This window comes from Hippichthys cyanospilos, chromosome 2, assembly GCF_059441005.1.
Source record: "Hippichthys cyanospilos isolate Australia breed blue-spotted pipefish chromosome 2, RoL_Hcya_1.0, whole genome shotgun sequence".
Taxonomy (NCBI): domain Eukaryota; kingdom Metazoa; phylum Chordata; class Actinopteri; order Syngnathiformes; family Syngnathidae; genus Hippichthys; species Hippichthys cyanospilos.
The window spans coordinates 23,719,173-23,725,184 of NC_142370.1; the positions used below are offsets into that span (position 1 = coordinate 23,719,173).

At 43.7% G+C, this 6,012-nt stretch overlaps 1 pseudogene; it reads left to right on the forward strand.

The window, feature by feature from the left end:
* Positions 1-497: 497 nt before the first annotated feature.
* On the forward strand, positions 498-2,317 carry LOC148427909 (alpha-1,6-mannosylglycoprotein 6-beta-N-acetylglucosaminyltransferase B pseudogene; annotated as a pseudogene).
* The last annotated feature ends 3,695 nt before the right edge of the window (positions 2,318-6,012 follow it).

The window sequence follows — 6,012 nt, forward strand, 5'->3', positions numbered from 1 at the left end:
TATTTAATGCCCCCAACAGCCAAGCTGTCAAACACAAATCTCTCAATCCGATATCGTTTAATACCATATAGTGCATTAGCGTGTGTGCTTTTATCGTTTGGGATTGTAGTGTAATGGTTGTGGCTTCTTATTGTTCGCGTTCATTCTGCTGCGTGCCTCCCGCTGGTCAATCACAAGTACTGCTATTCGCCTGATTAACTTTTTATATATATATATATATATATATATATATATATATATATATATATATATATATATATATATATATATATATATATATATATATATATATATATATATATATATATATATATATATATATATATATATATATATATATATTGCTATGATCCTTTGATGCTTTGAACCTGTTGGCTTTGTCTTTGCTGTTTTGGACTTTTTTGTATCACTTTTGTGATGGCATGCAAAGTGTAAAGATCTCCACTAGCACAGCGACGTGTGGTTTCTTCGCCTCGCCACATTGGTGTTGAATCTGTCGTCTGGCGCCGCAGTGGACCGCAGCTGCCAACCGCCTCGAAGCTAAACTGGAGCACCGGTGGCGGGACCAGAAGAAGATCCTCATCCATGTTGGCTTCGTAACAGAGGAGTCCGGAGATGTTTTCAGCCCCAAGGTGCTTAAAGGGGGCCGATATCCTCACCACACTCCACGTTCTAGGACATAAACTCAAAATCTCCGTGTCTGTCAAAGAGCTCCAGAGCTTCCTGGGTGTGCCCCCCGGCAGAGGCAGTTGCCCACTGACTGGCCCTCTGCCCTTTGACCTCATCTACACGGACTACCACAGCCTGCAGCAGATGAAGCAGCACATGGGGCTCTCGCTCAGGAGACACAAATGTCACATCCGAGTGATTGACGCATTTGGGACGGAGCCAGCTTACAACCCCGAGGAGTACGCCACTCTGCGCGGCTACCGGGCCAACTGGGGCTATTGGAATCTGAACGCCAGGCGGTACGTGACCATGTTCCCTCACACGCCAGACAACTCCTTCGCGGGCTTCGTGTCGGTGGAGCTCAACGACACGGAAAAGAGGAGCATCCAGCAAAGCAAAGTCAACAGCATGGCGGTGGTGTACGGGAAGGAGGCCAGCATGTGGACGCTTCAGGGCAAAGAAGGTTTCTTGCAGATTCTCCCCAAATACATGGAGGTGCGCGCCACGGTGTACTACGAGACACGGAGACCAGCAGAGGTTCCTGCTTTTGTCAAGAATCGCAGCATACTGCCCCAGCACTAGCTTCAGCAGCTGCTGCGCAAAGCAAAGCTCTTCGTCGGCTTCGGATTTCCCTGTGAAGGCCCCGCCCCATTGGAAGCGATAGCCAACGGCTGTGTCTTCCCGCAACCGAAGTTTAAACCTCCTCACAGCTCGCTCAATCGCGAGTTCTTCAAAGGAAAGCCCACGTCAATAGAAGTGTCGCCGCAGCCCTCATGTCATGACGGTGGACTACAGCAACTCTGAGGAGTTTGACGCTGCCATCAAAGAAATGATGACAATCAAGGTTGAACCGTACCTGCCTTACGAGTACACGTGCCAAGGCCCTAACCCTAACCCTGCCGTATATCACTCACGTGCGCAGTAAAGTGAACCACCTCATGCAACCCTGTTGCCTATCCCGTCATGAACACACCACACAGAGGCGAGATAGTGATCGTATAGTGGTTTTTAACTTAGTTTTAACACAAGTGCTCCACAATGTAGTCAATGTAATCTGTTTTCATCTTTTTTTTTTTTTTTTTTTACCTGACTGATGACCTGATTTTATAGTTTTTATAAAGAAATAAAACGGGAAATACTCTGCAGACGGCAGCCAAAACGAATGATTAGACTGCACAATGGCGCTTCCTAGCGGAACAAAGTTAAACAGGCCACTTGTGCGGTCTCAAAATGGCGCAGAGTCAGTGCGATTTGATATCGAACTGTCTTTAATCGAATAAGGGATATTTACACTAATAGTGCCATGCCATTTACCTGCGAATGAGTGGTACACAGCACAGAAGACTTAGTTTTAGCCCCTCCACTGTTATATGGCGTCTATAAGAAAGATGACATTGTTTTCATGATAAAAATAAATAGTACAACTAACGTGAGCAATAGACTTCATATAAACGGAAGCACAGCATGTCCAACCTCTCACTCGCGGCCTCTCACTTACACGACGCTTTTCTACCTTAGCACTTTACATTGATTATTCATTTACTATTGATGACGCAGACATCAGGAGCAACTGGAGGGTTTTAAGGACATTTGGGCATAGTGACAATGGCTCCAACGAATACATTTCAATAAAATAACATTTACTGAATGTTTTGTGACGCGCTTTGTGAACCCGCAAATAAGGTTTTCAGTGAGCCATCACATGTTGTTTGAGCAAAACATGCAGGTTTGACCTTGAGGCGAAGCTTTCAACCTGTTGCTTCAAATTCAAAAGATTCGGGGAAAACTATTTGCATTTTATCAAGCTGGAATAGGCAAGAGATTGATGAAGATATATAGTTGACAGCTTTAGTTAGGTTTTGTTTTCATTGGGAAAACAAACATGTATATTGAGCTTTTTTTGGGGGGGGGCGTGGGGGTAATTGGTCTGTTATCATTCCCTATCAATGAGTAGTTAGCGCACTCATCTTTGAATTCAGGTTTTGGACTTTCCTTGTGGGGTTTGCATTTCTCTCAGTGCTGCAGCTTTTCAATCGGTGAGGCCCAAGGGAAATATAATAGTGATGTATAAATGGTTTTGTTTTTTGTTTTTTGTCCTCTGTCCATTGTGACCGTGAATTAAAATACATTTTACACATTTTGAAATCAGAGGCCGCCAAAAACTTGAAAGGGGTATTCACGGGCCACATAAAATGATGCGAAGGGCCTGATCTGGCCCGCAGGCCTTGAGTCTGACACCTGTGCCCTAGGAGGGCTGTAAATGTTTGAGCACAACCTGGTGATTTTTAAAGTTGTGCTTAGAGGTTCAAGCTATTCTAAGGTACCTTAGGATATGTCAACTTTTGAGCATGACTAGAGCAAGCAAAAAAGAGTAATGAAAATAGCGCGCGGAATGTTGCTCAATGCAAAAGAGTGAAAATGAAATTCACTTGAAACAAAAATGCGTAAATAAAAGTAAAACGTATGTTGCAGTAAAAAAAAGAAAATACTCAAACTGACAAAATGAATAATGACTAAATGTAACGTGTTCACTTACGGCAAACACGGATGGTATTTCGATACATCCCTGAATTTACATGGAGGTGTAGAATATTTTGCTTTTCCAACACGTCCTGCCAGTCCGAGTCACAAAGCCAGTTGTTGGCTAAAACTTTTGGGAGCCGTCTTTGTAGCAGATTTGACATTTTCCGCTTGCCGTTTCTACAACGGACTGCTTCTAGCACCCGAACAAACAAGGGGCCTCTCTTCATAAAAGAACTTGAGCGCCGTTGACATGAGCAAATCCCCCCGGCTGGATGGATTAAGCTCTTGTCTGTGTGTGACCTAGAAGTTCCCCCTTGACAAAAATCTCTGCCTCATTTCAATGCTAATGCGCCGTTATGGGTGTTTTTCAATGCGTAGCTGCTATTTCTTATGAATCAGTTTAGCCACGAGGCAGCGGTTAATCCGGTCGATCCCCGCAGATCCCCGCGGCCGTGCTCTAAGAGGTCAAGGAGATAGTGTTTAAATAGACTCGCCTCGTCTTGCTATTCAGAGGAAACCATGGGATAACGCAAGGCAGCTGGAGTCCCTGCTGACCTATGTCGAGAGCAGCAGCATTTCGATGTGGCCGGCCGGATGTGGCCCCCGGGCCTCCAGTTTGAAATATGTGCTCAATGTGCTGCCGAATCCCAAGGTTTTCACCCAGGCCGTCTAACTGACACTATTGATCAACCAATCGGATTTAAGATTTGCCTCACAGGGTCAGCTAGCTGGCCCACCGTTGTCAGCGTTCCTGATTGATGATTTGGTTGGTCGAATAAGCAAAACCCATCCGCGGTGCTAATATTGATTCATTAGATAATTAGTTTGAATCAATTGCTGAACCCCTTGCTGTGTGTGTATTAAGAAATATATTCAAATTATGTTCATCATATCTTTAGATAAATATTGACTCCGAACTGCTTAAGATGGATTTTACGTGTTTAAATCAAATCAAAACTATACATAGCGAGATTCATATAAATTGTTTTGGGTCGTTTGAATTCAATCAGCAGGAATGACGAGCCTCTCTTACATGCAGATGTAAGAAAAACGGGAGAAAAACGATGTGTAGCCGGCCATAAAAAAAAAAAAAGAAGCTCTCTGTGGGAAAAAGTGAATGTAATGGTCTTGTTGTTGCAAAGATAGCCTGCCGTCCTAGAATAAAACCGAACGCTACACCAAATGTCAACAGCTCGACACAAGCTCTTCAGCAGCTCTGCGACCTTGCTCATTAATCCAAAATCCATCACTTGCCACTTTCAATCACCTTTTGAAGTCATGAAAAACGCTGTGGGAGAACTCACAAGAATGGCTGTGCCATGTTTTATTAGCGCCAATGAGTGACAAACGATGTAAGCAGGAGCACTTAACACTTCTTTTCAAACAGATGTGTTTGTCAGACGACATCATGTTGCTAGCCTGACTCGACATTTCCGCTTTATCTTCCATGGCCTTTTGGCTGGGGTGGCCACATTTTCAAAAATAAAAAATGGGACATGTTAAGTTGGCTGAAAATGAAACATGCAATTAATTTTCGGCAGGAATTAAGAGCAAATTTAATAGCTAGTCAGTCCGATGACAGGCAGATGTGTCATCACTTTAGCTAATGCTAAATGTTATCCTGGATGGCAGTTAAACAGCACTAAACTGGCCAGTCAAGTTGGTTTTTTTTTTGCCTGCTTTTGTACCCGTGTAGTAGAGTTTGCAAACCCTTGTGGCTGTTCTGCTTTTGGTTTGTCAAATAAATACCTGTAATAAAGTATTTCCACGCAATGTGCTTACGGAGTAGCTGTTGCAGTTTGGTGCATTGAATTAGGCCGCATATGTCAAAGTAATGGCCCGTGGGCCGCAAGGAGGTACATATTGTCCATGTTTCGCGTCAGCTGTCGCAGATCTGCAAGTAAACTTGCTTTTCTCCTCCGATCTTGCTGTGTTTTTGGCGAATTTTGGAAAAAAAACCCCCACCACTTTCAGGCTAAAAATGCATTGCAGGCATTACTTTACTCTCATTTGTAACGAGTATAATATTACACATTTTTTGAGTGTAATATATTACATTACTGCGCGGCAGTAAAAGTAAGGCATTACAGAAATTACATGACTTTTGTAATGCATTACGAGGTTCACTTCACTTGCGTGGTCGTTGATTTTTTTCAAGTCATCACAATGGGGCTGGCGAAGTGCACCGGGGCTCAGGACACTCAAAATTAGGACTGTCCAGGTTAAAACGGGATGTCTCGTCGCCCGGGGTTTTTGGCATGACAACACTTCAGTTTTATAGTGATATTTCACTGTGATATTTTGCTGCTACCTAGCTTATTGTGGCTGAACAGACATGCAATTGAGGCACTTGTTCAATTAGCGTGACTGCCGCGACTGAAAGGTAGTCTTTAGTTTAAGACAGAATGGCATTCAAACGGCCCGCTGTTCAGCCGTCAATGCAACTGTGTGTTGTCACACCAAGAACACAGCAGTGATGCTTTCTCTCCCGGGACTGCAAATTGCCAGTCGCTGAACTCCAAAACAACTTTCCCGAACAAATACAAGGCCAAGGTGACAGTGAAACACAATGTGACATGACGGTTGGGAGTCGTCCGTCATTTTATTACTTTGGCAGATGTTAGCGTGGGTGACACCTGGTACTTGGGGCCCTCAGAAACAAACTAATAAAAACCTCCTCTCTTAAAGAATTCTCCTTGTAAAAATGCTATTTTTCAATGACCCTGACAGTCATAAGCATTCACAATCATCAATACTAAGGTGAGCTTGGTGGTGTAAAATCCACCAACTCGCCTAGGGGTATGTTCTCCCATGTGCCAA